The 27168-nt window shown below is 34.4% G+C and overlaps 1 pseudogene; it reads left to right on the top strand.

The window, feature by feature from the left end:
• The first annotated feature begins 18481 nt into the window (after positions 1 to 18481).
• Positions 18482 to 27168, top strand: LOC122583335 (annotated as a pseudogene).

Here is a 27168-nt window from a genome sequence, read left to right on the forward strand (position 1 = left end):
GTGATCTGGGCTGTTGGATCTCATTGATCCTATTAGGTCCAGTTTTGGCTATAAACTGGAGCTCTCTAGCTGCATCTAGAAAGCATGAAGAATTGTCCGAAATATTAGAAGTCCAGTTGCATTGTACAGTTTAAGCAATTGATAACTTCCTTCAGTTAAGATCTGAAGACATAAATCTGAAGACCTTCCAGTTGAAGTCGATGACAACAAGTGGAAGAAAGGAAATGGCAATGGCAGCGAAGCCCAGTTGACATTTCACCAGATCAATCAACTGGAGATCCTTCAGTGTTAATGCCTTTACAAAGCTTTACACTGATTACGAGGAGGACCTTTTACACTACATCCTTTTAACCGCACAATAATCTTGTCTGTGGATAAAAGTGCAAAGATGTAGAGTAGTTGAATAAAGTAACCTTTTGTCTTACTTTATTTTGCACACACAAAGGATTATTTACTAATACTTTTGTGTGCTGTCAACCATATTTGTACGTCGAAGTTGAGATCCCAATGCTCATACTTCGACTATAAATAGAGGTCCTTGCCCAAGCATTTCAACAACTTTGCAAACACATACATTCTGCAATATTGGTGAACTTGTGCAATATTCTCTCAATCGCAAAAAGGAACATTTCACAACTTTAAGTGTTTCGATTGTTAGGAGAATTTCCAAGTATAGATCAATTGTATTTCATAGGTTGTTAGGATATTTAGATCTTTGTATTATCTTGGTTCCGCAACAACCTTGTATTTTATTTAACAATCAATAAATAAAATACACTTGAAAAATACATATTGTCTCATCGATATAAATACTTGTCACTTATATCTATTGCATTGTATTTACTTATTTACATTGTCACCTTAATAAGTAAACCTCCAGATTACCTGGTACACAAGCACTCTAAACTGGTCACGTCCAGATTAAGTGATTGTGTTGCAAAGTACACTCACCATTGACATAGAGGTGTCTTCAGCACCCATCTAGTAATAGTTGGAACTTACAAGTGGTATCAGAGCATTGAGACTCCATATGACTCCTCTAACCTTGCCAGATCTAAATCCATTGAGACCACCCCTGTTGAGGTCAAAACTGGAGCCAAAAAGGCTAAAGCTCCAGTTAAAAGGGAAGCTGGTGATAATCCTTTACCTCAAAAGTCCAAAGAGCCCAAGACTCCAAAGACTCAAAATTTCGCTGAACCCAAGTCCAAGGTTCAGCAGCCTGAAGAAAACAACCTTTTGTTAAAACTGGAGAGTCAACTCCAAAATTTGTCTAGGCAAGTACAAAGTTGTATTGCCAGAATAAAAAATCTGGAAGGAGCTTCGTCTTCTTCAATTTAAAAACAAGTTGTTAAAACTCCTCCATTGAAGCAAAAGCAAAAACAAAATCAATCTGCTAAAAAAGGAGGATGTTGTTGTTCCCATCAAACCAATCGTTTTTACTCCTGAAGTTGGAAATAATCCTCCAGTTCCAACCCAAGTAAATCTGCAGAGACTTCTCAAGAGAAGTTTGGTGGACCCATCAAGAAAAGATGGGTTCACAAAAATAACTAATTATCTACTTGGGTGTGCAGGGCGATCAAAAGAAGAATATCTGGTATCTGGACAGCGCTGCTGGACGGACAATGACCGGATGTAAGCCCTTTCTGGAAGAGTTCACTGTCCAAGATGGACCGGCAGTGACATTTGGTAATGATGGAAGTGGGAAAACTGAAGGATATGGTGTCATTGACAATGGACAGGTCCAGTTCACATAAGTTGCATTTGTTAATGGTTTGAAATATAACCTGATAAGTGTTAGTCAACTTTGTGATGATGGATATAAGGTGTTGTTCGATATTGCTCAAGGCACCATATTTAATAAGGATTGGAAAGTGGTGATGATTGCACCAAGGAAAGGGAATGTGTACATAATGGACATGGAACCAGCTCCAAAAGAGCATTGTTTCTATGCCAAAGCTGATGAGGACACCAACTGGTTGTGGCACAAAAGGTTATCCCATCTTAATTTCAAGAATATCAATAAGTTATCTAGGAAACAACTGGTGGAAGGGATTCCTTTAATTTCCTTTAAAAGAAAAAGCCATGTCCAGGGTGTGAGATGGGCAAAAAGAAAAGGGCCAGTTTCAAGACCAGGCAAAACTTCAGTATCACTGAACCTCTTCACATGCTGCATATGGACCTCTTTGGTCCAGTGAATGTTCAAACTAAAGCTGGTAAACGATACACTTTAGTTGTTGTTGATGAATACACCAGGTATTGTTGGGTGGTATTCATCAGATCAAAAAGTGATGCACCTGGTGAAATCATCTCACTCATCAAAAGAATTGAACTCAAATATACCAAGAAAGTGTGTCAGTTGCGTAGTGATAATGGTACTGAATTCATCAATAATGAACTAGAGTCATTTTGCACTGACACTGGCATTTCTCAAAACTTCTCTTCAGCTCGTTCTCCAAAGCAAAATGGTGTGGTTGAAAGGAAAAATCGCACATTGATTGAAGCTGTAAGAAGTATGTTATTTGAATCAGGTCTTCCTACCAGTTTTTGGGCAGAAGCAGTGTCTACAGCGTGTCATACCCAAAATTGGTCAGTTTATGTCAAGAGACATAGGAAGAGTGCCTACGAAGTCCTCAGGAATCATAAACCAAACATTGGATATTTTCATGTATTTGGCTGTCCAGTTTATATTTTAAACGATTCTAGTTAGTTGGGAAAGATTGATGCAAAAGCTGACGAAGGTGTTTCCGTGGGGTATTCTGATATAAGAAAGGCCTATAGAGTTTACAATTTTAGACTCCAAAAGGTACATGAGACAATTCATGTCACATTCGATGAATCAAATGAAGCAATCAATAAAAGACCAAGCCTTGATTTATCTTCAGTTGACCCAATTGATTTTGGTGTATCTGAACAAGTTCATCAATCAGTTTCTACACCAGAAGATGTTTCCAGTCACCAAGACCTGGAACCAGTTGTTTTAGTCCCAACTATCACTAGATGGGTGCTGAAGACACCTCTATGTCGATGGTGAGTGAACTTTGCAACACGATCAATTAATCTGGATGTGACCAGTTTAGTTTGATCGTGTACCAGGTTAACTGGAATTAAGTATTAAAGTGACAGAATATTAATACATGCAATAATATAAATGACGAGTATATAAACTGGTGAGACAATATGTAATTTTCAAGTGTATTTTATTTATTACTTGTTTAAATAAAATACAAGGTTGTTGCAGAACCAAGATAATACAAGAATGTAAATATCCTAACAACCCATGAATTACAATTGATCTAAACTTGGAAATTCTCCTAAACAATCGAAACACTTAGAGTTGTGAAATGTTTCTTTTTGCGATTGAGAGAATATTGCACAAGTTCACCAATATTGCAGAATATATGTATTTGCAAAGTTATTGAAACAGCTTGTGCAAGGACCTCTATTTATAGTCGAAGATTGAGCATGGGGATCTCAACTTCGATGTACAAATATGGTTGACAGCACACAAAAGTATTGTTTAAATAATCCTTTGTGTGTGTTAAATAAAGTAAGACAAAAGGTTACTTTATTCAACCACTCTACATCTTTGTATCTTTATCCAAAGACAATATCATTGTCCGGTTAAAAGGATGTAGAGTAAAAAGGTCCTCCTCGTAATCAGTGTAAAGCTTTGTAAGAGCATTTACACTGGAGGATTCTCCAGTTGATTGATCTGGTAGATTGTCAACTGGGCTTCGCTGCCATTGCCAATCTCTATCTTCCATTTGTTGTCTTTGACTTCAACTGGAAGGTCTTCAGATTCTAGTCGTCTGATCTCAACTGGAGGAAGTCATCAGTTGCTAAACCTGTACAATGCAACTGGACTTCTAATATTTCGGACAATTCCTCATGCTCTCCAGATGTCACTGGAGAGCTCCAGTTTAGTTAAAACTGGACCTAAATGGTAAACCAGTGGTAAACCACACCTATTTCAGCTCCATTGAATTTGGATTCTGACCCAAATGGTAAACCAGTGGACCAAAAGGAATATCGTGGAATGGTTGGTTCACTGATGTATTTAACTGCCAGTCGTCCAGATATAATGTTTGCAACATGTCTATGTGCCAGATTTCAGGCTAATCCTAAAGAATCACATTTGCATGCTGTTAAACGCATTTTCAGGTACCTGAAAGGGTGCCCTAGCCTTGGTCTTTGGTATCCCAAAGGCTCAGGGTTAGATCTAATGGGTTATTCAGATTCAGATCATGCAGGTTGTAAGATTGATAGAAAGTCTACAACTGGTGGTTGTCACTTCCTGGGGGGAAAACTGGTGAGTTGGACCAGTAAGAAGCAGACTTCGGTCTCAATGTCAACTGCTGAGGCAGAATACATTTCTGCGGCCAGTTGCTGTGCCCAGATTCTCTGGATCAAAAACCAGTTACTTGATTATGGTATGAAATACACAAGAACCCTAATCTTTTGTGACAACACCAGTGCAATTGCTATATCTCACAACCCAGTGATGCACTCGAAGACAAAGCATATTGACATCAGGTATCACTTCATTCGTGATCATGTTATGAAAGGAGACATTGAAATACATTTCATCCCCACTGATAAACAGTTAGCTGATGTTTTTACAAAACCTCTTGATGAGAAAACTTTTAAACATCTTATCAGTGAACTGGGTATGTTAAATCCTCATTAAACTGGAGAGGCCCTCCAGTTGAGGATGGTCCAGGTGATCCTTGATTGGTTGGAGATTGAATGCCTTGATGTACTCAAAGACTATTCATTGATCAAATGGATCACATTTTCAGGGGGATAGACTCAAAATATTTTTCCAATTAAAATTTGTTTTATTTTGAAAAATGCAACTGGTGAATATCTCAGTTGAAACTGGCATCTGGAAAATCTCTCCAGTATGCTAGTTTGGTCTTGTCTTAAACTAGTGGTCAACCAGATTTCATAACGTTATGTTTTACTTGGTGAATACTTGTGACACGTGATGATACTCGAGTGTTTGTATCGCTCTGACAAACGTCACCTGACATGTCTTACGTGTCAAGACTTTTTGCTGAAAATTATTGCACTTTTTATGGGAATTGTTGAAGTTAATGAGTAAGTGGGAATACCAGCCATCATAGCATTAAATGTTTGATGGGAGGTATTAAATGTTTTTAAATTCTCAAAATTACTAATAAATCAAATTTTGAAATTGTGTGTGAAATTTTGGGATTAAAATATCTTTTCGTATATATATTGGTAATATTTTACTGCCTATATATACCCCCACTAAATACTTTTTCTCATGTACTTCGCACAAAATTCCTTTCATTTACTCTTCCAATCATTCACAATTCGAGATCTCTTTCTCTCTTTCTTCTTTAAATCCAAAACCCTAAATCCAAAATCTCAAATGGCTCCTAAATCATCATCTTCTTCATCTCGCTCTCATGATGTGAATCTTCTCACTGTCGAGTATAATCCATCCAAAATTGTTTCTCATGCTGTTGGTGCCCCCATTAATTCAAAATTAATAAAATTAAATCCAAAAAATCCAATGGCATCTCTTCAAGGGCATCAGGCCGCTGATTCTCTCATTGGGAAAATCCAATCCTTTCTTCGGGATTCTCCCTTCAGCGATGCTTTTTCTTTGAACCCAAACAAGTTGTTTCATGATTACTTGTGCGAGTTCTGGTACACGACGTCCAATTCTGATTACTGCTCATCCATCTCCTTCACTTTGAAGGATGGGTCAGTCCCGTGTACCATCACCACTGAGACATTGAGGGAGGCCCTTAACCTCAATTACTGGAGACAAGATGAGAGTCCAGTGGTGATTTCTCCTAATATCAACTTCCGTCAGGTCTTCCTTGACATGGGGAATAAAGAAGTCTTGGAGGGAGGTGTATTGAAGACCAATAAAGAAGTTTAGGTGGGAGTTCTGGTGGTTTGGACCAGATAAACTCTTTCCATGCAAAGATGGCATACTGCCTGTGGAATGGACTAAGGGTGGATTTCGCAAACATCCTGTTTAGAAGCCTGGTGTTTAAATTAAAAGGCAACAGGGGTCCTTGTATCCCATTCTCACGATTTCTATCCCTTTGTTTCATACTAATTCTGGGCAGAGAAGAATACAACAACACACAATCTTTATACTTTGTGCCAGAATTATTAAGAAATCTGGACAACCTTGTGTCCACATCTGATGAAGTCCAGATTTCTCCAAGAATGCTACTGATGCTGGTGAGCAGGTAATTGAATCTTTTCATGATGTAGTTAGGGGGAATGTGGATAAAGAAAAGGCCATTGCAACTGATGACTCTAAGAAACCTGCCGCCGATGCACCCATTTTGGAAACTGGCAATATTGATCAATTGCCTCTAGTTACTGAAAGCGAAAGTCAGAAATTAGCAAGGGTTGGGTATCTGGTCAAGGAAAGGAAGAAACAAATGAAGGCTAATCAGTTTGAATCAAGAAAAAATCTTCCAACCCCTCTTGTTGATGTAACTGACGCACAACTCCTTGGCTTGCAACTGTTGGAATACAAGAAAATCAAAGAAGATCCAAGGATTGTCAATGCCCTGAAGGAAATGCTTGAAGTAGAACTGGACAAACACTACCAAGATGATGAAGCTGGTCTTGATGCCAAGTGTTTGAATGTATCGGTGGAAAAGGCCAAAGAGATAAGGTCAGAAGGGATTCTCAAAAGGATTGAACAAGTTAAGAAGGTGGTCAGCAAAGTATTAACTCCACCCAAGTCCAAAGGAAGAAAACAGAAAGCCTTATCAAGAGATGCAAATCTGAGGACTTGGGTAGAACCATCCGAACCCACAACTGATGATATTCGAGCTGCTACTCACAAACTAAGCACGAGCAAGATCAAGCTGACCAATGAATCAGAGGCTCGCACATACTTATCTGATGTACAGCGTCGAAGGCACAATAAAGGTAAGATCACTGATGTAAAAGTATCGATCAAGCCTGGTGCCAAACATTTTGTTGTAGAGGTTCAATACTTTGGTGGACCCAAAAGAACAACTGAGAACCCTGATGTCCATCAGTATGGTCATTCAGAGCATGTGGAGATGTTGAGCTTGCTGGAGGGTAGGCAGCGAAAGAACAAGGTTGAAAAAGGCTGGGAATATGTATTGCAAAATCTGATCAAGTTCAAGGAAAACATTGAAGAAAGATTAGGCCTTGATCTTGAAGACAAACAGCCAATCTCATCTGTTGCCAAGAAAAGGAAAACTGGCGAAGGGCCATCTGTTTAAGTTTTCCTTCTATCTATCTACTTGTAATTTTATTTACTTTCTTGTAACTTCATTGTAAAATTGTGTATATACAAGTTGCCAGATTGTAATTCACAAGTTAAATAACTGATAAGATCTACAAACAATTAAAACTAAACCCAAGGCATTTGATGATCTATAAAAATGTCTTGGAAACTTAATAGGTTTTATCAAACCCAAGTATTTCAAACTTACACTTGTATAGAAACAAGTTTGAAAATACTTGGCAATATTTCAGGACAATTAGGGGAAATTTGTTAGGTCCAGTTTTGGCTATAAACAGGAGCTCTCCAGCTGCATCTGGAGAGCATGAAAAATTGTCCAAAATATTAGAAGTCCAGTTGCATTGTACAGTTTAAGCAACTGATGACTTCATACAGTTAAGATCTGAAGACATAAATCTGAAGACCTTCCAGTTGAAGTCGAAGACAACAAGTGGAAGAAAGGAAATGGCAATGGCAGCGAAGCCCAGTTGACATTTCACCAGATCAATCAACTGGAGATCCTTCAGTGTTAATGCCTTTACAAAGCTTTACACTGATTACGAGGAGGACCTTTTACACTACATCCTTTTAACCGGACAATAATCTTGTCTGTGGATAAAAGTGCAAAGATGTAGAGTGGTTGAATAAAGTAACCTTTTGTCTTACTTTATTTAGCACGCACAAAGGATTATTGACTAATACTTTTGTGTGCTGTCACCCATATTTGTACGTCGAAGTTGAGATCCCAATGCTCATACTTCGACTATAAATAGAGGTCCTTGCCCAAGCATTTCAACAACTTTGCAAACACATACATTCTGCAATATTGGTGAACTTGTGCAATATTCTCTCAATCGCAAAAAGGAACATTTGACAACTTTAAGTGTTTCGATTGTTAGGAGAATTTCCAACTATAGATCAATTGTATTTCATAGGTTGTTAGGATATTTACATCTTTGTATTATCTTGGTTTCACAACAACCTTGTATTATATTTAACAATCAATAAATAAAATACACTTGAAAAATACATATTGTCTCATCGATATAAATACTTGTCACTTATATCTATTGCATTGTATTTACTTATTTACATTGTCACCTTAATAAGTAAACCTTCAGATTACCTGGTACACAATCACTCTAAACTGGGCACGTCCAGATTAAGTGATTGTGTTGCAAAGTACACTCACTATTGACATAGAGGTGTCTTCAGCACCCATCTAGTAATAGTTGGGACTTACAGATTCAAGGGACACAATTGATTCCCTCATGTGCACTTAATTTTTCATGTGCAAATGAATATCCCACAGGACTAATATACATATTAAGATAAGAGTATATTTAGATAATTTTCATTTTTAAGTATATCTCATCTCATAAAAACAGGGACCTTTTTTTACAGCTCACAATGTTACCTTCTGACAAAGTAAATATTTAAACTTACATTTGAGTTTGCTGCTATTATCTTTTTCAATATAACTCATGTTTTATAAGTCTTTATTTTTCAAATATATATTATGCATATATGTTTTTAGTAGGGCTAATGTGGCTTAATTTTTTGATTGTCAATTAAATTTTTTGCTTATTTGTCATTTTTTCCCCTTTTTTTTAGTATTTTGTTATATTATTTAAAGAAAAATACTTAGTCAAATCTATTATTTAAGCATTATATAATGAATAAAACTTTTAAGTTTTAAATATAGTTGCGTACTTATTAAAGTTATTAACCCTTGATTTTATTTGTTGTTATATGATTTCATGATTTTGATATTATTTTAAAAACAAGTCTATTAATTAGTATTAAATTATGTTTATTAATTTATGATGTAACTATTAAGTTTATATTTGAATACATTGTTACTACGTGGTTTTATACTATAAAGGGTTATTTACTGAAATGGTACCTGAACTATCCACCATATTACTGATTTCATACCTATAACTTTAAAATACTCTCATCATACCCCAACTTATCAATTCTCCACACGGACGATACCTGACCTGACAGGCGTCAGTTTGGCCGTTAAGTTGGGGTGTGACTATGGTAAATTTTAAAGTTTTAGGTATGAAACCAGTAATTTAGTGGATAGTCCAGGTGTCATTTATGTAATTAACCATTATTATTATTATTATTATTATTATTATTATTATTATTATTATTATATTATTACTATAATTTCTTGTAAATCCTATTAATTTCTAATGGAAGTGATGTTTTTACTATTATTTATTATTATTATTATTATTATTATTATTATTATTATTATTATTATATTATTATTATTATTATTATTATTATTATTATTATTATTATTATTATTATGGGTGTTGTTGTTGTTGTTGTTGTTTTAATTACACAAAGTATTATTTAGGAATAAATAATTTTAAAAAGTACATTGATATTTTTTGTAAATATTTACTTTTATTTTATAAAAGAATACTTTATTTTTATAAAAAATATTGTAAATAGTTTTTTTATTAAAAACTATTAATCAATCAAATTATAGATCCATGATGATTTTATTTATTTCATATTTATTTATTTTTTATTTAAAAAAAATAAGTAAATCGGAAGCAGTACATTAATTTCATGTAAAACATTGATAAATGAACGTGAAGTCTTGAATAGATACCACCACATGGAGTTGATTAAATCTGTTTTGAGCTTATTTAAACCTTACATAGTAGTTGTACAGGTACTAATGCAATACAAGAAATTATGATATTTTTTCCGGTTCACCCCTTTAAAAAAGAAGATTGAAAAATATTTTTTTATAAAAATAAAAACTTTGTACTAAAAATGATCTTTTATAACTGAAAATATTATTTTATTAAAAAATAAATTTTATAAATAATAGTTTTTCAGATATTAATAGTTTTTAATAAAAAATTAAATATTTACAATAATTTTTTAAAAAAATAAAGTATTCTTTTATAAAATAAATATAAATATTTAAAAAAAAAATCAATGTACTTTGTGTAATTAAAAAAAAACAACAACAATAACCATAATAATAATAATAATAATAATAATAATAATAATAATAATAATAATAATAATAATTACATAAATGATATCTGGACTATCCACCATATTACTGGTTTCATACCTAAAACTTTAAAATTTACGGTAGTCATACCCCAACTTAACGGCCAAACTGACGCCCGTCAAGTCAGGTATCGTCCGAGTGAAAAATTGATAAGTTGGGGTATGATGAGAGTAATTTTAAAGTTATAGGTATGAAACCAGTAATATGATGGATAGTCCAAGTACCATTTTAGTAAATAATTTGAAAATACATTATTTAGTTTTAACCAATTTTTATGATAATAATTATTAACCATGCAATGCATGAGTTTAATCTGGTCAATTATATTCATTTAAACCTCATTCAATATTAATTTGAGTAACTATTCTTAAAAACTATTATCATTATAAACATATTGTTTAATTGTATCTTTTTACTTTGTTATGCTTTTAGAATTTCTTTTAATGAGTTCTAATCATATTATTATTTGTCTATCGTCTCTTTGTTAATTTGGGTTTGTTGTGACATCCTCTGTTGAGTCCCAATGCTATTTGTAAATTTGGTGATGACAAATCTAATATATATAAACACTTAGTAATCTTTTGGTTCTTGTAATCTGATCTGGGTCAGACTAAGCTGACACAGCTTGCGATCTGTAACTGACTCAGATCATGCTTCATATATTGTAATTGTTTAACTTATGGAAGCAAGTGTTGTTCAAGCTGCATCAAATGGTTATAGCATTCAGTCCAAATCAAAGAGGAGGATTGAAGATAGAAAATCAAGTTGTTGGTGGAAGTCAACTTGGGATTAGCAGTCAGCTTGGAAACACTTAGACAGATTTGCTCTTGACAAACGAGCAATCTGTGTCTAAACAATCAGTGAAGATTACAGCCTGGATTTATTGATAAGGACGTATGACGTGACTAGGAAGGTTCCTAGAATCTGGGTTGGTGGTTTACTTACATATGCATGTCCATACTCTCATTGGATGATCAAAATGACGTGCTGCAGGTTTTGGGGACCACAAGTACGATGAAGGCACGTTCCAATATTCCCTGATCATCCAACCATAATTGAAGACGTGGCTTATTTGGACACCAAGTGAATTTGAAGCTTTCGCCTATTATCACACCCCGACTAAGGCGGAAAACTCGGGATGCAAGATAAAGCACACGCACACATGGATGTTACATAGGAATAGCTATATGTGTGCATAAATTAAGCATGGATAGTCAATTTCATAATTCAAACATGCAAAACACAGTTCACAACCTCAAGTTTCCAATCATTCAAATAAAGTTTGAGATAAATTCCCACGCAGGGGAAGAGATTAGGCCTAATGCCATCAAGCACAAAAGAAGGTATGCAAAACTCCAAATCCTATGCCTGAGGTCTGCCACAAGTCCCAAGTTCCAATTCTAGCCATGATTAGCTTGAACACCTGAAAGGAATACTCAAAAGTGTCAACACAAAGGTTGGTGAGTTCGTAGGTTTTTGTAAACAAGTATCAAGAATGGTGCCAGGTCAAAATATCATCAAGATCCACACAGCACTATGGCTAACAACTTACTTATGATAGCAAGAATCAAGTATCTCTATGCAACCAGCACTTACGGTATACCAGGCCTAACGGTGCAAGTATCAAGTATCAAGTATCTCAACTGGTGCCTCCAACTCCACCATAAGTATCAAGTATCAAGCATCTCAAACTCCAACATAAGTATCAAGCATCAAGTATCAAGTATCATAGTGCACATCATACAGTACGGTCAAATAGCCATAAATGATGATAGAAACAAAGGCACGAGTATCCTTTCACCCCAAAATATTTATATAAGTAAAAAGGGGCTACGAAACTCACAGTGATCTGGTACAAGCACGGTTTATAAGCACAGAGAACAAGCACCAAGATAGATAGGTTATATCTATCGAAATCCAAGTACACCTTGATGGAAACCTAAATATAGATCATTGATCATAAATGAACACACATATTAATCCATGTGATTAATTTATCATTGAAATGTCCTTGATGAACTGATGATTTGGTCATTTGAAGATCTTTGAACATTTTGACTCGAAAAGAGTTTGAATGAACTTAAGTACGTGAAATGGACTCGTTCTGAACGTCTATAAACTCACACATAAATACTTATAATGTTAATAGGTTGAACGTGTCTTAAATAATGAACTTTAGCTTCAAGAACTCGATTTAGTTGTTCATAGAACTCGTACTTTAATAATTAAGATAGAACATGTCCTTATTGTACTCGATTAGGGTTTGCATAATGTACGTTGTTTTAGATCGATTCATGAACTAGCTTTGATGTTAAGAAGTAGCCTTTGGTGTGATTGATCGAGTGATAATGATGTTATGAATTGGTTTGGTGATCAAGTACATGATTAGATTGTTTTGAGTTCATGTTTGATAAGTTATAGAACAAGTTCGTTTTGCTTTCAGATGAATACAAGATCGTTTTAGGGTTTGGAACTCCAAGATCGTCCCTCTGGACAAGGCTCAGATCGTTCTAGGGTTTGGGGGGTTCAAGATCGTCCTAGTAACTTGAGTGCAAGATCGTTTTAGGTTCAGTCGTAGTCAAGATCGTTTCATATGTCTCTAGCACAAGATCATTTTGGTTGTGGATGCTCAAGATCATCTTAGAAGTTTCAAGATCGTTTTACAAGACCAACCCAGGATCGTCCTAATGGACTAGAAGCAAGATCGTCCTAGTGATCCAAGGACAAGAACAAGAACAAGATCATCTAGGTTAAGAACGTGTGTTTGAGCAAAACCGATCCAAAGGATCAATTACCCATTAAACGTACCAACAACATCACAACACCACACGACATTGAACGAACAAGTATAATGTACCAAACAGGCTGCCTAGGACGATCTTGTGACCAAGATCGTCCCATTCAAGACCGTCCCAGGTTCCAAACGGGCTGAAATAAGGACAAGAACACAATACGAAGATCTAGATCGATTTCAGGACTTGTTACAACATAGAATTAGTACATATATGCACAATAACATTAACCATTAACACTTTTAACGATTTCAAGACCATCTATAACATGAACAAAACGTGGCACCTCAAGAACAAGTTTTCCTTCACTTTCAAAAATGGGTTTTGTAGATTAAAGCATGTTATGACCCATATTTGTTCACACAAATGTTATTAAACACATTTAGACACAAACCCATTAACTATTAACACGATTTTCATTCAAAAATTGGACCAAATCATCAAGAACATAAACTTGAAAAAGTACATTTTTAATTTGATCAAAACTCATAAATTGTTGTTGTTACCTGAGATTTGATTCAAGAAATATGTTTTGATTATCACAAGGATGCTAAAAGTACAAACGATTTTGGTTTAACAACCCAAAATCAAAAGATGATTTTTGTGTGTGTTTATGGTGGCTGCACTATGTGTTTTAGAGAGAAAGAGAAGAAAGGTAGAGAAGAGAATGAATAGTTGTTTCTCTCTCAAGGGTGTCCAATCTTTTCTTTTTATACCTTTCCCATATTAAATGAACTCAATAAATGCAAGGACTATTTGCGAACATTTTGAACTAGAACTTTTATGAACACGAACGTTTACGAACTGAACTTTAATATTTCTAACGTACTAAATCATAAATTCGTCATATAATCCAAGAATTAAGATCAAATTGATCTTCATATAAACACATAATTTAGATCTAAAGCACGTCAAGAACTTAATTAAATTGAACTGTCTAGCCGTTCTAATGGCGGAAGTACGTTTCTAGGAACTTATTTAGAACATTTCTAAGACGGTTGTTACACCTATAAAAGCTACAATCCTTGAAGGCATATGGGAGACATTCCTTTGAATCATTCTTCACAAAAAGTTCTCTTTGCTCTTATACACAGCCTCGTCTGTGAGAAGTCAGCTTGGGCTGCTTCTCTTGAGAAAGAACTTATTCGATTGTTGTTTGTCAATTCATAGGGTTGTTTAGATATTGTAGGTTATCTTGTTTCCGCAACAACCCTGTAATTCTTTGTATAGATTATTTCTTAATAAAGGATTACATTTGAAAAACGCAATCAGTGCCTAAGAATGTTTATTTTCTGCTTTACTGTTTTATTGATTCTTATAACTCACATTGTTTAATATACTTATTTGATCAATTAAAACCCTTTATAAAAGAAAGTATAGGAAAAACGAAACAGTTGTATTCACCCCCCCCCTCTCTACAACTACTTGTGTACATTATACCTTGGTATATTGTTACACCTCTGGGACATAACATCCTCTTCTACTAGTGATTTGATCAAATCTTGATTATATACGTTTAATCGTATCTTTTCACTTTGTTATGCTTTTAGATTTTATTTCTTATGTCTTTTAATTATATTATTATTTGTGTATTGTCTATTTATTAACTCATGTTTGTTATGACATCCGCTTCTACTAATTAGCTATTACCTTTTTTCTTTTCCTATGTTTGACTATTCAACTTCTTTTTATATTAACTTTGTTTATTTTTATTTCTCCAACTACTTGAATGCTATGAGTATAATGAATGATATACTTCTAGTTTAGCGTTTTGAGTCGTAATTATTAATTTGTGTTATTATAGGTGTTTGTTGAAATGCATAACTTTTTTTTAAAAAAATATTCGGTAAGTTTGAATTCCATTTAGATTTTAAACAACCCTATTTGTGAAAATCTTTGGATGTGTAATTATGCAACATAAAACACGTATATAGTATTTTATTATATGTTAGATTTCCAATTGTACATTGAGATATTTTTATTTTTATTTTTTTTACTCTTTTTAAAAATACTGGATGCTAAAATAATTGGTTAAAAGCTATAAGTTATATACAACTACAATATCTAATAAAAATCGGTTCTATTAAAAATATAAGTCTAACATTATAAAATTATCATCACTATATTTAATTTTGTCAAAACCGTCAATCGGACAGGTTTAATCTACTTACATGAATATAATGGTTTAGGCCTATTAACTATGTAACAGGAATTTAAATACATAAGTTTCTAATGTTGCCAAATTTCAGTCCCTCAAGTTTCGATATTTAATTTTCGGAGGGATTTTCATTATAATCAGCCAGGCACTCTGCCCCTTGGACCTCGCTCCCAGGGTCGCTGCCCTCCGGACTCCCGTACCTTAGAGATAGTGGTGGATCTTGAAATTTTTAGTGGGGGGCCAATTTTTTTTTGTTTTTTGCCATCGTTATTTTCCGGATTTCCGGGTATTATATTATGATTATATAATACACTAAATCGGGTCGGGTCAAGCAAAAATAGCACTAATTATCTAAGTTTTCTATTCAAATTACCATTACATAGTTTCTAACCAACAAAAACTACAAAGATTTATGAAAATACTAAGAGAAAAGACGTAGATTGTGGATTGTGAGAGGAAAACCTTGTTATGTGGATTGTGGATTAAAACATAGAATTATGAATGGACTAAAGTGAATTGTAGGTTATAAAAACTAAAAATGTAAATTTTATTTTTTTGTTGAGGCCTAAAATTTGAAAAAAGGAAGAAGACCTTGTCACGTGGATTGCGAATTGTAGGATAAAACATAGAATTATAAATGGACTAAGTGAATTGTGGGGTTATAAAACTTAAATTTTATTGGACTCTTAAATTTATTAAAAATATTAAAAGTTTTTTAAAAAATAATTTCTGAGGGCCGACTTAATAGATATTTATTTTTTTGGACGAGATACGGATATATTCATACTACTAACCGAAAAAAACGACGGTGACCTGGGCCCCATTGGCCCCAAAGAGAACCACCCCTGCTTAAATCATGATAAATTCAAGTAGACATGTATTCCATATCTCCAAGCCTATATGATTTCTTATTACAAGAACAATGGTCAATAAATTTAATCAAATTAAACTAAAATATCAAACATAATTAAATGAAAAATAACCCGGCCATCTCCCCTCTTGAAATGAATGGTGAACTACGGGTAATGAAGCCATGCCACCCAATCTTCTCAACCCGCACATACCCGTTCGGGTAAGAGTAATCCGTAGCCCTACACACTGCCATTGCCCACTCCTCCATCCTTAGACCCATTCGTAATACAATCTAGATCTTCAATGATATATTTAACCAGAATGTCGGATGATTAGACGAGACCATCCGTAGGTGACTAGATAAATTATCTTCTTTTTAATCGGAACTTGCATATAATTTATCAAGTACGAGTATTTTAGTTTTTTAGAAGTATAGAAAGCTGCACCAACAACCAACCTTACGTAGAAACATACCCAATTGTTTTTTCTTCTTTACATGAAGTATTTCGAATATCCAACCTTATATATATAAACAGGATACATGTCAGTTGATTGGATGAGACCATCAACTGACTTTGATAATTTCTCAGCCGACTAGCTTTAATGCTTACAATTTATCAACTCTTTAATCGTCACACATGGTTAAAAGGCTGCACCAACTACACTTCCAATTATATATTTACCAAGTCTTTATCAAATTCAACTAACAAAACTCTACTTATTAAAAACATACCCAATTGTAACATGGCTTAATCTTCCAATCATATATTTAAACAGATTGTCAGATGATTGGACGAGATGACTTTGGATCTTTTCATGAACATAAGTTTTTTTAAAAGGGATTGAATAACGCGCGAAAACAGAAAGTCTAACATACGTTGTGTTAACCGGTCAGGTGTGTGCTAGAGAGCCCTAAAAGAATTACTTTTGAATTTAAATCCCTCAACGAAAAACTTCCTATCACTCATAGATTTGGAGGAAAAAAATTGGGAGGAAAAGTTCACTCACACACACTATAGGTTCAAATTAAATACATGTGATTACTCCAAATATACATAAGGCCGAATATATTCAAACCAGGGATCTATCGTTTAATGATGGTTGTTTGGCTAGGGGTGTTCAAAACCGGATATTTGAAAATTCGGATAGTGGATTTGGTCATCCGAAATCCGAATCCAAAATTTCGGATTCGGATACCGGATTATCCGAATATCCAAAAATTTTCTTTTAATCTTATATTATATATAAATGAATAGATCTGTTGTAAGAAAAATCACACCATAAAGAGATTTTTTTAATTTTTACAAAACAAAGAATCGTTTGGATTTATTAGAAAATCAAACCAAACATAGAAATCAATTGACTAATAGTTTGTTTAAAACATCTATCTTATATACAGTAAAACAAGAGTTAATTATATATGGAAGAAGAAACAGATAAGAAAGTGAAGTAGAAGAAAAAGATAAAACAATAATAATAAGCAAAAAAATTATATATGATGGACCCATCAACGAAATTTACTGATCTCTTTCAATTCGGTCATGCTCGTTCCCTTTAACCATCTATTATTATTTGTTTGGAGGGTTTCTATTATTTGGTTCATGTGTAACAATTTGTTGCATAAATTGCAGAAATTTCGGATCATAATTTCGGATTTTTCGGATCACGGATTCGAGTTCGGATATTTTGAACACCCCTATGTTTGGCTGGATTGGTTGAACAACATAAATAGTTATTATTTGAATATTTTCTTTAATATATGGCAAAGCCTTACTATTTGAATATAATTATAAATTAGTACCATACCTGCGCAATGCAGCAGTAGTCGTGGCGGCGGCGGTATAATTGTGGGGGATGATTGTTGGTAGTGGTTGTGGCGTCGAGTGGTGTAGATAATTGTTGTAAAGGGTTAATAGAGACAATTTAAAAGATTAATGAGTGATAATGTAATTTGAATATTAAGGTTATTTTAAACAATTCTCTTGTAACTCTCAACATCGATTGTTTTTTTTTTTTTTTGATAAGATAGTATAGATATCTATGTACTCCGTATTAATTAGATCTATAGTGTAGGATGTTAAAAAAATAAAAATAAAAAAAAATCAACTGCCTAGAATCATCCCTGATTTTACCCCAGGTCATGACTTTGACTCTCTATTGTGACATATCCTATGGGTTTTTATTTGAATCATCTGTAACGGTTTATGGTCTTATTATTAAAGTCTTCTCTGTATTGCAGCCAACCGGCCACTCTATAAATTGCAATGAATATTGATAATTTGATATGGTATTAAAACATTCACAAATCACAATACATACAAAACATGAGTCTTTATTACATCCTTTGTCTATCTTCATTTCTTCCTACAATGGCCAAGGTTAGTACTTTTGTTGGTACTAAAAAGCCAGGATGTCAACAGCAGTGTGGTAATGTGATAGTTCCATTATACCGACAAAAGTTGTGCCCTAAATGACGCGTTCTTGACATGCGACAACTCTACTGGATGGGTCCATCCGAAGTTACCAGATAGAGCTGAATACATCGGAATATCCAGCATTTCTGATTCAGAGCTACGCACCAACAGCCGAGTTGCATACAAATGCTACAACAAAGATGGGACGTGTAACACCCCAACTAAGGCGAAACAATGAGATGTACAGAAAGTCGAGTATTCAAAACAAAGGATTATAAATAACATTCACCATAGTTTTATTTGATAAAAGAATTTACAAATGTACACGCATGTGAACCAATTTTCAAGTACAAATGCGTCCACCGTACTTGAATATTAAGTTCACGAAACAAATAACAAGCACATGAAGTAGTATACTACAATGATCAAGGCGGATTCCATTGCCTATCACAAGGTTTGATCTTTGACTCCAAAGGGGCAATGCAAATATTCATGAAGCATATAAATCCTCAATGCTTAAGCTTATTTCCTGAAAAGCATGAAGAAAAAGTGTCAACTACGAAAACGTAGTTGGTGAGTGCATAGGTTTTTATATAAATCTTGGTACATCATCGTTTTGATACTTAGAAAAACTGATTACTATTACATTTCGAAATATCAAAACCATATGATCGACAAAGTTTTCATATCATGTTATCAAGTTTCCAAATACCATAATGCCATATCAAGACTTGGAGAATCTATAGTAAAATTTCAGGTTCTCATTTGTCAAATCATCATGAGAGAAAAAGTATATAAATTGATTAATCGTATATCATACCAAAATCATTCGGTTACCAAAATCATTTCAATATCACCAATTTCAACGTCTTTCAAGATATCACATGAGGGACGATACCCAATCCGTATGTCCAAACAATTTCCAATTATCAACAATATTAATATCCATTTCACTTAGCCACAAGGGCATAATTTACATAATTTTGATGAGTAAATGCTTGAGCCACTACTACTACCATTTTTTTCAAGTCCAATAATAAATAATACAAATCTTGCACAAGCTGTCAATCAAGTGCCGTAATAATAATAATAATAATGGGTCGTGCCATGGAGACGACCTAAGTAAGGTAGCTAGAACACCCGTGGTCGGACTGGAAGTGGAGGTTATCACAAAGGCAACCAACCTTCCACCGTTACACTAATGGGTGGGTGGACGAAACCTAGTTGCGCAACTAACTAACTACAGGCCTCCATAATCAGAGTAAATAGTAGTGAACCGAAGAAAGCGGTTTGACAGAACTCAAGCTCATCATATAAATCATTTATCATAATGAACATACAAAACAATTTCATTTCATAATCATAGTATCAAGAATCATTTCATGTATATGTAATAATAAAAGCAATTTAGCTTATATATCATGCTTTTCACCCCGATAGTTAAATCACATAAAATAGTTTGAAAGGGGGCTATGACTCACCTTGATATGCCGCATATTATACTCATCTATCCAAAATGGGTACTTCCCATCTATAGCTTCCTTGACCATATATCCATTATGTTCCTCCATCATTTTTCAAGCCAAGACTATCCCTACGATAGGACTAATATACGTAAGTTCCTATCTTAAGCCATTACATAGAAATGCCATTTTTATTATGTTACTATCAATTGTGGGGTCCAAGTATATTGGTAACACTCGCATCGTTTTGGTTGTAGAGATTGATGGTGTAAAGGGTTACTTTCATTACATGTGTAGTTATAAGTTGTTAGATTTTTGGCAACTTGGCTTCATTTGCGGTTTCACTTGATATATTAGGTTATCATATAGAAATATCATATTAAGTTATGTTATCCTTATTCATCATTTGTTGTGTAACCGATTTTAGCGCGAATTAGCATTTGTGATATCAGTATATAGCTTGGTTAACATAATTACTTATGCCTATCTCACTTAATTATCTTTGTTTTATTTTGATTACACTTATCTCATGAAATTCGTTTAAGTGTTATTGGCCATTATTAATTGGGCCTTAGGTGTCATGGAATTTTAAATGTTTTGGGCTTACATTAGTTATTGGGCTTTACCTTATTTGGGTTAGGTGCATAATGGGTCATAGTGGTTATTGGGCTATAAGGCTTATTGGGCCAAGTGGGCCTACTGATTTGTGTTCCTTATGGGTTCATTATTAGGGCCGGGTTAGCCCATTATGGTTCTTAGTTCATTACATAGCCCATTATGCCATTTATAAGATTACTTACAAATTTTCTGTTTTATACTTCATTTTTAAGAAATGTTAGCTACTATTTTGGGGTCAAGACGAATTATTTGGACCTTCATGATTTTTACACAGTGACTTATATGTATCTAGTATTTTTGTAAATTTTTGGTGAATTTTTAGATGATGTTTGGTGTCCTTAAAAATTATCCAAACACAAACTATCCCGAATGGGCACTGCTGGCGATATCAGAAGTTTTATAAAAGTTCTTGATGTTCTGATTGTTAGAAAAATCCCATGATTTTATTTTAAGTCCACGACACATTGAAATTACTTTGCACCAAGTATGAACTCCTGGAACCTTATGTATTAGGAGATAAAAATTGTTAAAGTTCATAGAATATTCAGACAAATTACCGTTTTGACCAGTTTGAGTAGAAAAATCTTATCTTTCATTTGGTTCAGTGTTTTTGAGTAATTCCAGTTGGAGATTAAACTTAACTCATTTATCTACAACTTTTATTTTGAAAGTTTTGTTTGAAAATGTCTAGAAATGCTTAGTTTATTCGTCCCAAGTGAAAAGATTATTTCTGTCAGAATTTTTCTTGATTATATCAACTCACCAATAGTGTTTGTTGCTTGCTTTAGCCTCTAAATTACCACTAACAAGATTATTACTTTATTTTGTGTTTCTTAACATCAAATATACAGATTTCAACTAATTTCAAGATCAACACACATCATTCATACTTGAACTTTTACCCAACAAAATCAATAAACTTAGTTCTTGCAAATATCATCCAAAAATGTGATTGCATGTGACCATCTAACCATTTTATGAACAAATCTCTTGACAAATCTTCCATACAACATAAAAATAAGTTTATTTATGAAAAATCACAGAAAATAATCTTCATCCTTATCAACAAAAATCGATTTTGTAGAGATCTATCAACAAATTTGAAAGCTTTCTCATGAACCCTCACTTTTGGGTCTTATTTGAGATGAATCCTTGAGTTTTTCCTCTAGATCTTGACATGCAATGACATGAAAGGAAAGATTCTATTAACATGCCCTCATTAAGTGTGTTTTCAAGAGGAGAATCAAAGAAAAATATGGTTTTTGATAAATAACTTTTAGTATATACAAAAATAAGATAGATTAAACAAAAAGATGATGAGTTATACCCTTGATGAACTCAAAATGGAGGCTGTTTTGGACAGCCAAACCCACGACCATATGACCCCAAAATGGACTCCTTAGCTTGCTTTAACACACCCTTGAATGATCTAGCATGAACCCTTATTATTATAGTTGATTTACTTAAGATTTTTGAGCTCTATAGTTTGTTGTATGAACCGAAAATGAGAAGAAGAGGAGGAGAGGAAAGTGCAGAATTTTTGAGGAGAGAAAGTGGTTGAATGTGTGTGAAAGAGTGGGAGAAAGTGAGAGAAAAAGAGAGTTCCAAGACTAAAAGAAAGCATGAAAAATTTTAAATGGTATGTGTGTGTGTGGGTGTGATGGGGGACGGCCAAAGAGGGGGTGAGGGAAGGGTTTTCTCTTCTTTTTTTTTTTTATATAAAAATAGTGTATATATTGTAGTGTAAGTATAGGTTAAGTGGGTATTTATTTTGTAAGTGTTATGTTAGTTAAATGTAGGTAATTAGTTGTTTTGGTTAAAAATATATAAGTGTATGTGTATGTCATGTATATATGTATGTATGGATATATTCTTGTATTTTTAGTTGGTTACATAAGCTATTAGTTGTAAACTTGTATTTATTTTTAAGCATATATATACTTACTCATTATTTAAGCACTTTATGTACCTATAACTTACAAATATTTTCGAGATGAAAATTTTTATTTTCATGGCCATATTTACTTAAATTTGGTTTGGTGTTTAATTTGTTGGACAACTTATAGGAATTTTGATTGTTATCTCAACTTGTGAGTCTTACATTATTGTTTATATAACTTAATTGATTAACAATAAAATTTTTTGTTCAAAGGTATTTTATGAAGTTCATTTAAAACTAGTTTATTGCTTGAGATTATCTCGAATGATTTTAGTTATTGTTTATGGCATTTCTAAGGCATTTCACCGTACTAGAGGGCAATTGTCAATATACCTAAATGTCTAGAAGGTCAATTTCCCTAACGAACCTCTAGGGATAGATACCTAGATAAATATAAGTACGTTGTCTTAGTCGGAAAATGAGGGTTGTCACAGGACGGTAAGTCAATGGTACACATATGATAATACCTTAAAAGATCAATACACTTTATCTCAAAAAAAACAAGTTGACGGTCATTGGATGTGATGACTATTCATTGATAAAAGGCCGAACTTTAAAAGCACAACCAGATGATGAAAATGACTTTATCAGTGGCTGTATTAGTTTATGTCTCAGAAAATCAGATGTAGCTGACGATAGGAAATGCTCAGGGAAAGGCTGTTGTCAGATACCTGTCGCAAACGGTCTCAAAAGTTACAAGGTTGAACTAAATAGCTTTCAAAACCACACAGGTGATAACGTTTGGTCCTTCAACCCATGTAGCTTTGCGTATCTTGGTGTGGATAGTAACTTTCAGTTTTGGGGAACTAGTGATTTAAGGAATTATACGGATCTTTGGGCGAGGGTAAGGAATCATGTCCCTATTGTCATAGATTGGGTAATTGCAACCAATAGAAGCTGCTCAAATGCGACTGAATGCAAATAGAACAGCGAATGTTATGATGTAGAAAGTGGCAGGTTTCGTTGTAGATGCAAGCAAGGTTACGAGGGTAATCCATATCTTGATGCAGGCTGTCAAGGTGCGTTTCCTTTCGCATAATATTTGATCATATATACTACTTTTGTTTCTTAGGTTTATTATCATGTAGTGCACATCTAGAGATTCGGTTTACTGTAAGAACTAAATACCCCACTCATCAAGCCCAATGGGGTTCAACTCTAAAAGCATATGGTGATAAAGGGAGTAGCCCACAACCTTATATACATGTTTAGAGTTTATTTTTTTTCAATGTGGGATATGGGTTCTACACCCAACAATCCTCCCCTCAAACCAAAATTCCGCATCGGACCTCCCCTTCAACTATAGTCCACGATCCCACCTTTTTCATACAGCCGACATTTACCATCGAAACACACTGCCTTTACCGGCTTCCTTTCGGTACATGGCATATCGGGATCCACTAATACCGTTGAATCGGGTCTAACCGGGGAACCATCCACATTAACACTTAGCCGAACCTGGCTCTAATACCAATTGTAGGAATTAAATACCCAACTCATCAAGCTCATTGGGGTTCCACTCTAAAACCATATGGCCATAGAGGGAGTAGCCCACAACCTTATATACATGTTTAGAGTTTATTCTTTGTTCAATGTGGGATATGGGTTTTACACCCAACATTTACTTAGTCCACTTGGTAAAGGTTTTCCCTCTTAGGGTAGAGACCAAAGTTAGTCCTCGATCGGACCCTTCACAATGAGATAGTTTAGTACTATTATTTGTAAAAAAAAATTAAATTAAATCGGTGCCACGTTTGTACCCAGAGCTTAAATCCCATAAAATTCATGTCGGTGAAGTGCCTTTCTCACACATGAAGCAGAAGCACAAAATATATATTTCTCCCATGCATTTGGCAAGATTTGAACATACGACCTTGCAATTTTCAACTTATGAGCTCATGTGATCACATTTTTTTTCCGTAAACTCAGTTTCGATTTAGACGTGTTGGAGACAATTTTAACCAAAGTTCTGGACCTCCAACCCCCACCTCAAGGAAACTACCTTTAAGATGAGAACCCTAGGCTTGAACCCGAGAGCTTAGATAAACTCACCCCAAAGGCCCACATAATAGATTTAAAAGATTCTCTTGACCACTGGGTTTAAGCCAGCGGTTTCATGTGATCAGCTGGTGGTGCAACATCTATAATGAATTGGGTTTTATAGTATAATGGTATTGCAGTTAAAAAACGAATATCTAATTTTGTTATTTTTTCCCTAGACATTAATGAGTGTGCTGATCCAATAAACAAAACTTGCTATGGCGTTTGCATCAATACCAACGGGAGCTATTCAAAACTTGTCCGTCGGGGTATTATGGAGATGCAAAAACACAAAATGGATGTCAACGGAATCCCAACAATTCAAGTTGTCCGTCGGGATATCATGGAGACGCAAAAAGACAAAATGGTTGTCAACGGAATACTAAAAATTCAAAATTTTCAGAAACAACTATAGTCACCATAGGTATTTTTTTCATTTATATATAGTATGTGTTATCTTGTGCATCCTCCGATCCATCCCATTTTACTTCGTCTACACTATTTGAATATATCCTAAAAGTTTACCAATTTTTTAATTTTAGCCTTCATCTATTTATTTGTGCATCATAAGCTATCTATATAGATGTAATCATAATTATGAGGACAAGATCCACAATGTTTATGTCTGTAAGTGTCTTACCATGATGATCTAGTGGTCATGCATTGTCTTCATGTTTTTACAAGGGATCTCAGGTAAGGTAAACATGATATACTCCACTTAAGTCGTGTAACTCTGAGTTAAACACTCATTCTCTCCGGGTTTACACCCCAAACAATGAAAATCTCCATTCTCCTCCACCCCCCCCCCCAACCCCAACCAATTTTACATGAACTTGTGCAAACTAGAGTTTATGATTTTCAAAAGCTGAAGCTTATATGTTAATTTGACTCCAACCGATTTTAGTAGCTTATGAAAAAATAACTCCTAAACTATAATATAGCTGAAATAACTTTTAAGCCTCTTCAACTTATGTAAAGTAAATCACCCATAGCTATTATCTCGCAATGTGACATAAACGTGGTTGCTCGTTTATGTAATTTTACGTTCATATATAAATACATGCTCGATTGTGCTACTTTTTCAACTCAATTGTACCGATATAAAGTCTAACTATCTAGTCCTACCGCTTTACAAGCTCCCACTTCCACTAGTTTTGTCAAACATACCCAAAATACTAACCAGACACTTCGTTATTACATATATATATATATATATATATATTCGAACGACATTAGTGAGAGATCTATCTTGAACCAAGAATATTTTGTTGTTGGATGATACAAATGAGATTGGGGAACTTGTTGATTTGTTCTAATCAAAACATTTCTTTAATGTTTCTATAAATTCGCATGTAGCTTCAGTGCTCGTAATGTTGGCAATATTCATTGGAATAGCGGGGACATGCTTTGGAATAAGGAAAAGGAAGCTAACAAAGCTCCGGGAAAGGTTCTTTGAGCAAAATGGGGGAGTTTTGCTTAAACAAAAGATGGATTCACAAATAGGATCTCATGAGGCAATGATTTCGTTTAGCACTGAGCAGCTCCAAAAGGCAACTTCTAATTATTCTCAGGAGCATATAATTGGACGAGGTGCATATGGCGTGGTATACAAAGGACTTTTGTCTGACAAACGTGTAGTTGCAATAAAAAAGTCTAAACTGGTGGACAGGTCTCAAGCAGAGCTATTCATCAATGAAATTATGATAGTTACACAAGTTATCCATCGAAATGTGGTAAAGCTTTTGGGTTGTTGTTTGGAAGTGGAAGTCCCCATACTAGTTTATGAATTCATTTCAAACAACACTCTTTTCCATCACATCCATAACAGAATGGGAGGAATGAGTTGGTTATCATGGGAAAATCGGTTAAGAGTAGCAACTGAAGCGGCGAGTGCCCTTGGATACCTTCATTCAGAAACTACTATGCCAATTATACATAGAGATGTTAAGTCCAACAACATATTATTAGATGGTAACTATACCGCAAAGATTTCAGATTTTGGTGCTTCAAGGTTAGTCCCATTAGATCACGAGCAAGTAACAACTCTAATTCAGGGGACATTGGGGTATTTGGATCCAGAATACTTCCACTCAAGCCAGCTTACAGAGAAAAGTGATGTATATAGCTTTGGAGTGGTCCTTGCAGAACTAATGACAGGGAAAAAACCTATTGGTACTGATAGAAATAATGAAGTAAAGAATTTAGCAACCTTCTTTATCAAGTCAATGATAGAAAACCGCTTATTTGAAATTGTTGAACCACGTCTATTGCGTGAAGGGACTCTTGAGAAGTTACAAGCAGTAGCTGTAGCTGAACTAGTTAAGAGATGTCTTAGTTCACAAAGTTGTGATCGACCATCGATGAAAGAGGTGGCGATGGAGTTAGAGAGCTTAAGGAAGATCATAACTCATCCATGGGTTCATCAACAAACAAGTGAAGAAGACACTAGATACTTAATCTTTGAAGTTGAGCAGCAATCTGATCTTTATGAGGTTCCATTAGTCTCACACGGTACTAACGAACGGGAATCATACTCAGGCAGTGCTACATATATGGAATTTGAAGAAAACCAACCGCGTTAA

This window comes from Erigeron canadensis, chromosome 9 (assembly GCF_010389155.1).
Source record: "Erigeron canadensis isolate Cc75 chromosome 9, C_canadensis_v1, whole genome shotgun sequence".
Lineage (NCBI taxonomy): Eukaryota > Viridiplantae > Streptophyta > Magnoliopsida > Asterales > Asteraceae > Erigeron > Erigeron canadensis.